Genomic DNA, 8,509 nt, shown 5'->3' on the forward strand with positions numbered 1-8,509 from the left:
AAGGGCACTGATACGAATTTTGAGCCAACCATCATGTAGTATCTACCTGCCACAGAACTCTCCCTCACACCACATACAAAATAATTTTCAGATGGGTTAAAGAGGCATAGATTTAAAAAAAAAACCTGTACAATTATTAAAAGAAAATTAAAAACATATAGGGATGTACTTCTATAACACTGGAGTAGGAAAGGCCTTTTTAAGAAAGGCACAAAAGCTAGGCTCAGTGGCTCACACCTGTAATCCCAGCACGTTGGGAGGCTGAGGTGGGCAGATAACTAGGTCAGGAGATCGAGACCATCCTGGCTAACACAGTGAAACCCCATCTCTACTAAAAATACAAAAAATTAGCCGGGCGTGGTGGGGGGTGCCTGTAGTCCCAGCTACTCGGGCTGAGGCAGGAGAATGGTGTAAACCTGGGAGGCAGAGCTTGCAATGAGCTGAGACTGCACCACTGCACTCCAGCCTGGGTGACAGAGCGAGACTCCATCTCAAAAAAAAAAAAAAAAAAAAAAAGGCACAAAATCTAGAAAATATATGGACATATTTTAATTAGTTTTTATTGCTTTCCACATTTTAAGAAAGTAATTGGTACTAACATACTTAATAGTGAGAAACTAAATGCTTTCCCCCTAAGATTGGGAACAAGACAAGAATGTTGCTTTTCTCCAGTCCTATTCAACATTGTCCTGAAAGACATAGCTAATGCAATAGGACAAGAAAAGGAAATAAAAGGTATACAGAATGGAAAGAAAGAAAATAGTTTTGTTTGCAGTTAATGTGATTATCTATGTAGAAAATTTCAAAGAATCAACAAAAAACTCCCAGAACTAATAAATAATTGCAAGGGGCAGCATGCAAGGCTAATATATAAAAGCCAATTGCTTTCCTGTATACCAGCAATTAACTGAAATTTGACATTAAAAACACAATGCCATTTACATTAGAACCAGAAAGAAGGAAAGACAGAAAAAAAGAAAGAGAAGGAATGAAGGAAGGAAGGAAGAGAGGGAGGAAAGGAGGGAGGAGAGGGAGGTAAGTAAGACAGGCTGACTTAGGCATAAATCTAGCAAAATATATACAGGATCTGTATAAAGAAAACTACAAAACTCTGAGGAAAGAAAACTCTGGTAAATAAATGGAGAAATATTCCATGTTCATCAGTAGGAAGACTCAATATTATTAAGATGTCAGTTTCTCCCAACTTAACCTATAAATCCAACACAGTCCCAATAAAAATCCCAGCAAGTTATTTTGTGGATTTCAACAAATTGATTTAAAAATTTATATAGACAGGCAAAGACCCAGAATAGCCAACACAATACTGAAGGAGGACAAAGTCAGAGGACTGACACTACCTAACTTTAAGATACTGTAAAGCTACGGTAATCAAGATAGTATAGTACTGGTGAAAGAATAGACACATAGATCAATGGAACAGAATAGAGAGCCTAGAAATAGACGAACACAAATATAGCCAATTAGGCTTTGACAAAGGAGCAAAGGTAATTTAATGGAGAAAAGGTAGTCTTTACAACAAATAGTGTTGGAACAATTGGGCACACATGCAAAATCAATGACTCTAGACACGGACCTTATACCCTTCACAAAAATTACTTTAAAATGGATCATAGAGCTAAGCAAAATACAAAACCACAATGTTTTTAGAAGACAACGTGGGAGAAAATCTAGGTGACCTTGGGTTTGGTGAGGATGTTTTAGATATGACACAAAAAACATGATTCATGAAAGAAAAAATTGCTAAGCTGTACTTTGTTAAATTTAAAATTTCTGCTCTGTGAAGGACACTGTTAAGACAAGCCACAGAGTGGGAGAAAATGTTTACAAAACACATATCTGATAAGATACTTTAATCCAAAATACAAGAAATACTTAAAGCCTTTTTTTTTTTTTTTTTTTTTTTTTGAGACAGCATCTCACTCTGTTGCCCAGGCTAGAGTGCAGTGGTGCAATCTCGGCTCACAGCAGGGTCCACCTCCTGGGTTCATGCCATTCTCCTGCCTCAGCCTCCCAAGTAGCTGGGACTACAGGCACCTGCCACCACACCTGGCTAACTTTTTGTATTTGTAGTGGAGACGGGGTTTCATTGTGTTAGCCAGGATGGTCTCAATCTCCTGACCTCGTGATCTGCCCACCTTGACCTCCCAAAGTGTTGGGATTACAGGTGTGAGCCACCACACTCGGCCAAAACCCAATTTTAAAAGGTCAGAATAAGCACCTAAATTGAATAAGCACCTAAATAAAGAAGACACATAGGTGGCAAATAAGCATACGAAAATATGTCCAACATCATATGCCACTAGGGACTTGTGAATTAAAACAACAATGAGCTACCACTATACACCTAAGATGGCTAAAATCCAAAACACTGACAACACCAAATGCTGGTTAGGACATGGAGCAACAGGAACTCTCATTTCTTGTCAGTGAGAATGTAAATGGTATGGCCACTTTTTTTGTTTTTGTTTTTGACAGTCTCTCTCTGTCACCCAGGCTAGAGTGCAGTGGCCTGATTTCGGCTCACTGCAACCTCTGCCTCCCAGGTTCAAGCAATTCTCATGCCTCAGCCTCCTGAGTACCTGGGACTACAGGCATGCACCACCACGCCCAACTAATATTTTGTATTGGTAGGGCCACTTTGAAAGATAGTTGAGCAATTTCTTACAAAGGTAAACATAGGCTTACCATACAATCCCGCAACTGTGCTCCTAGGTGTTTACCAAAATGAGTTAAAAACTTTGTCCATGCAAAAACCTGCACATGAATGTTTGTAGCAGCTTTGTTTGTAATTACCAGTAGTTGGAAACAACCAAGATATTATTCTTCAATAGATAAACGGATAAACAAACTGTGGCACATCAGTGCAATGGAATATGATTCATCGTTAAAAAGATAGGAGCTGTCAAGCCATGGAAAGACATAGAAGAACTTTAAATGTGGATTGCTAAGTGCAAAAAACCAGTCTGAAAAGGGTACATGGTGTTTGATTCCAATGATATGACACTTTGGAAAGGGCAAACTATAGAGACAGTAAAAAGATCAGTAGTTTCTAGAGATACAGGGGAGAGTGAGAAGAATGAATAGGTGGAGTACAAAGCATTTTTAAGGTGACAAACTATTCTGTATAATACTGTTATGGTGGATATAGGGCATTATGTCTTTGTCATTACCCATAAAATTGTACAACACAGAGAATGAACCTTAATGTAAACTACAGACTTTAGTTAATAAAAATGTATCAATACTTGTTAATTAATGGTAACAAATACCACACTAAGGCAAGGTGATGATAATAGGAGTGTGTGCATGCATGGTGTTGGGGAGTGTGCAGGGGATGTATGAGAACTCTGTATTTTTTACTCAATGTTTCTGTAAACTTCATACTATTCTAAAAATATGTCTATTAAAATGTTTTAAAGTAATTAATATACTTGGAGGAAAGTTCAGCCGCAAATATAACAGACAATAGGGTAACCACACATTCTAGTTTTCTCAGGACTCTTCTAGTTTATACTTGTTGTCCTGGTGTTCCATCTGGCTTAGGATTTGTCACTCTCGAAGTATGTCGCTTTGAATGATAACTTCTATAATCGCCCTAGACATAGGTTGTTATTTATTTTTTATTTTTTATTTTTATTTTAGATGGAGGAGTCTCCCCTGTCGCCCAGGCTGGAGTGCAATGGCACAGTGGCGTGATCTTGGCTCACGGCAACCTCTGCCTCCCGGGTTCAAGTGATTCCCCTGCCTCAGCCTCCTGAGTAGCTGGGATTACAGGCGTGTGCCACCACGGCTGGTTAATTTTTTTTTTATTTTTATTTTTAGTAGAGATAGGGTTTCACTGTATTAGCCAGGATGATCTTGATCCCCTGGCTCCCACAGATTAGGTGGCTTAAACAACAGGAATTTATTTTCTCACAGCTCTGGAGACTGCAAGTACAAGATCAAGATGTTGGCAGGTTTGGTTTTTTCTGAGCTTTCACTCTTTGGCGTGCAAATGGCTGCCTTCCTGCTGTGTCTTTCCTCAGTGTGTGCTCAAGTCTGTGTCCTAACCTCTTCTTATAAGAACACTAGTCGCCGGGCGCGGTGGCTCAAGCCTGTAATCCTAGCACTTTGGGAGGCTGAGACGGGTGGATCACAAGGTCAGGAGATCGAGACCATCCTGGCTAACACAGTGAAACCCCGTCTCTACTAAAAAATACAAAAAACTAGCCGGGCGAGGTGGCGGGCGTCTGTAGTCCCAGCTACTCAGGAGGCTGAGGCAGGAGAATGGCATAAACCCGGGAGGCGGAGCTTGCAGTGAGCTGAGATCCGGCCACTGCACTCCAGCCTGGGCGACAGAGCGAGACTCCGTCTCAAAAAAAAAAAAAAGAACACTAGTCATATTGCATTAGGGCCTACCCATATGACTCATTTTACATTAATTCCCTATTTAAAGGCCCTATCTTGGCTGGGCACGGTGGCTCACACCTGCAGTCCCAGCACTTTGGGACGCTGAGGTGGGTGGATCACCTGAGGTCAGGAGTTCAAGACTAGCCTGGCCAACATGGTGAAATCCAGTCTCTACTAAAAATACACAAATTAGCTGGGGGTGGTAGCATGCCTGCAATCCCAGCTACTCTGGAGGCTGAGGCACAAGAATCGCTTGAACCTGGGAGGTGGAGGTTGCAGTAAGTCAAGATTGCACCATTGCACTCCAACCTGGGCAACAAGCGTGAAACTCTGTCTCAATAATAAAAATAGAAATAAAATAAAACAAAATAAAAATAAAGGCCCTATCTTCAAGTACAGTTATATTATGAGAAGCTGGGGTTAAGGACTTAAACATACAATTTTTTTTTCTATAATTTTCATACAAAATTGTCAGTAAAGAATATTTTGGGCCAGGTGCAGTGGCTCACACCTGTAATCCTAGCACTTTGGGAGGCCAAGGCAGGCAGATCACAAGGTCAGGAGATCGAGACCATCCTGGCTAACACAGTGAAACCCCGTCTCTACTAAAAAATACAAAAAAGAATCCGGGCATGGTGGCGGGCGCCTGTAGTCCCAGCTCCTCGCGAGGCTGAGGCAGGAGAATGGCGTGAACCCGGGAGGCGGAGCTTGCAGTGAGCCAAGATCGTGCCACTGCACTCTAGCCTGGGCGACAGAGCGAGACTCCGTCTCAAAAAAAAAAAAAAAAAAGAATATTTTAATGGTAGATTGGTGGTACACTGCTTAACTGCTAACAGCAAACTGCAGCCACCCCAGATACATCAGACACATGGTACATTTCTTCATGATTCAGTCTGCTGAACTATGCAACCATCATAGTATCAACATACAAATTTTGAGGAGACACAATTCAGCCCACAATGATAGGTAATTCACAGAAAAAGTACAAATGGTGAATAGATATATGGAAATATGTTTAATATCACCAGAAGCACACAAATTAAACAGTAATGACAGCCCCTCCTCCAATAGAATAAGGAAAGAGAAGGAGAGAGAGAAAGAGAGAGAGAAAAGTAAAAGAAAGAAAGAGAAAGAAAGAAGAAAGAAAGAAAGAAAGAAAGAAAGAAAGAAAGAAAGAAGGAAGAAACAGAAAGAAAGAAAAGATTCTATCTAAGGTTGACAAGGATGTGGGAAAATGCTGTTACTGAGAAGAACAGATACATCTTTTTTGGAAGTGAACTTAACAGCACCCATCAAAATGAATATATGCGTATCTTTTGACCTAGAAATTTCACTTTTGAGATTTGATCCTACAAAAATACTTACAGAGGCTCAAAGAGGCATGGCTGGGCATGGTGACTCATGCCTGTGATCCCAGCACTTTAAGAGACCAAAGCAGGTGGATTGCTTGAGGCCAGGAGTTTGAGACCAGTCTGGTCAACATGGTGAAATCCTGTCTCTATAGAAAATATAAAAATTAGCTGGGCATTGTGGCATGCACTTGTAATCCTGGCTACTTGGGTGGCTGAGGTGGGGGGATCGCGTGAGCCTAAGAGGCAAAGGTTGCAGTGAGCTGAGATCACACCACTGCACCCCAGCCTGGGTGACAGAGTGAGAACTTGTCTCAAAAAACAAAACAAACAAACAAACAAACAAAAAACAAAGAGGCATGAATAAATGTATTAATTACAGTATTTCTCGTAACAATAAAAATTTGAAAAAATATTTCAGTTTCTATTGATAGGTAAACAAGCTATGGTACATCCATACTGTGGAATACTAGACTGAGGTTAAAAACAATAAGGTAGATCTATGATAAATAGATATTATGTGATATCTGAGAAATAAAGTAAACCTAAGATCAGTGGAATCATGAAACATATTAAGTAACTCGAAAAGAGGAAATAAAGAACAAAGAAGAAATGGGATAACTAGAATACAAGTAGCAAAATGGTAGATTCAAACTCAACCATATCAACAATCACTTTAAATGTAAATGATCTAAACACCCCAATTAAAAGGCATAGATTGTCAGGTTGTATTTTTTAAAAATCATGATCCAACTATAAACTGCCTACAAGAAATCCACTTTAAATATAGTCATAAATAGGTCAAAAGAGAAAAATTGCATAAAGATATGTCCTGCAAATATTAATCAAAAGAAAGCTGGAGTGGCTATATTACTATCCTACAAAGCAGATTTCAGTCTAAAAAATATTTCCAAGGATAAAGAAGGTTATTTCATAGTAACAAAAGGATCCATTTATCAACAAGACACAGTAATCCTAAATGTACATGCACCTAATAAGAAAGCTGACTCAAAATACATGAAGCAAAATGAGACAGAAATGCAAGGAAAAAGAGACAACTGCACAATTATAGCTAGAGACTGCGAATTTTCTTGTTCTTATTTTATAATTTTCTATTCTTGTTATATGGGAACCTCCTTTATCTCTTTCATCTCTTAATCAAACTTAAGGCCCTTTTCAGATCACTTTTTAGTCTCTAGTTCCACTGATGTTAGTTATTCTATTTGCTGAGTCAGTAGAATGTCTATCTTGGCATTGAACTTTCCCATCTGTTTTATAATTTTTGTGTGTGAGCTCAACTTCAATAGGTGTTGTTTTTTCACAGGAATCCTGTAAGTGCCTTGACTTATTAAGGACTTTTTATGGGGTTATCTCATTATTCTCCTACTCTTTTGGTGGTTTGCCCTTTCTGACCCTCTGTGGTTACAGGTTTCTGCTTCATTTCTGGTACCTGGAAATTTTCTTTTTCTTGCTTTAGAGCTTAGCTATGTTTTAAACTGAAGTTTTATATAAAATGTTATAAAACATTACAATTATATAACATTTCACTGTTTGGAACAGGTTTAGGAAACTCCCATGTCGGATTAAATTTTAGTTTTGATTGGATGTCTTAATAGGTTTCCTACAACAAAGTCTTGAAGTCAACCTTCACCTTCTCTCTCTCTTTGTTGTCCTTTGTTCTGGAATTTAAAAGTTACTTTACAGTAAATTGAGGTTTTTCTTTTTTTTAACTGAGGAAAAAATGACATTTTAGGAATATAAACTGTGTCTGCCTTTTCAGATGGAGACTACAGTTTGCTTTGTGGCAGATGTTCTTTGTTTCGGAATGCACTACTAGAGTTGACCCTTTGAGCTATGCTAATATAAAACAGCCAGGGTCTACCTATCATTCTTGGGGAGTATGGGAAAGCACTGATGGGCCTCTAAAGGCGATTACTGAGTCTGAGATGTTAATACCCTTTAGTAATATACATTTAATGAATTTGTTGAATTATGTCTCTGAGGATTGTTTTATTTAGAGCACCACCATCTCCTAATTTGGAATGAGACTATTTTATGCCTGAAATTGATGTGTCCTTGCAACGTTGTGTGTTACTCTGGGATCAGTTGTTTGCACAAGATAAGGAGTTAGTTGCGGTAGAGAAGAATGTGGGAGAGAAGAGCTCACTTCTTCAGCTCAGGCTGGAGAAAAAGTGCAAATGAGCCCGATGGGGCTCTGCATGGTCCGTCCTGGACCTGGGAGTCGGTGTCCCACTGAGTTGCTATTTTAACCTGCCCATCTCAGCTTTTGGGAAATATCCTAACCAGTATTTTATTATTATTATTTTTTGATATCCCTATTATCAATAATGCAAGAAAGAGGCTAATTCTGGGGCAGGAAAGAGGGCTTGGGAGGCAGATCTTAGATGTGAGTGAGAGGAAAAAAACACTTCCTGGGGCTGGGGAGGTGGAGAGAGAGTTGCTTAGACCTGGACTCCAAGGAAGGGGATAGTTGGGATAGGCCTGGTGATGGGAGGAGATTTGTCCTTCCAGCTCCAGGCAGCTGATGGGTGAGGTGGGGAGGGGGGCTGTGAAGGACTTCGTGGGTTTGTGTTTTTTTCTGAGATGGAGTCTCACTCTGTCACCTAGGCTGGAGTGCAATGGCACGATCTCGGCTCACTGTAACCTCCACCTCCCGGGTTCAAGCAATTTTCTTGCCTCAGCCTCCCCAGTAGCTGGGATTACAGGCATGTGCCACCACGCCTAGCTAA

General features: G+C 39.9%; 1 non-coding gene across 1 annotated transcript; it reads right to left on the reverse strand.

Moving 5' to 3' along the window:
- Nucleotides 1-5,263: 5,263 nt before the first annotated feature.
- Nucleotides 5,264-5,331, reverse strand: LOC117063155. Its single transcript, XR_004428769.1, has one exon. It is a non-coding gene; the product is annotated as a small nucleolar RNA SNORD77 (small nucleolar RNA).
- Between the last annotated feature and the right edge of the window lie 3,178 nt (nt 5,332-8,509).

Source organism: Trachypithecus francoisi, unplaced genomic scaffold, assembly GCF_009764315.1.
Source record: "Trachypithecus francoisi isolate TF-2019V2 unplaced genomic scaffold, Tfra_2.0 Lachesis_group17, whole genome shotgun sequence".
Lineage (NCBI taxonomy): Eukaryota > Metazoa > Chordata > Mammalia > Primates > Cercopithecidae > Trachypithecus > Trachypithecus francoisi.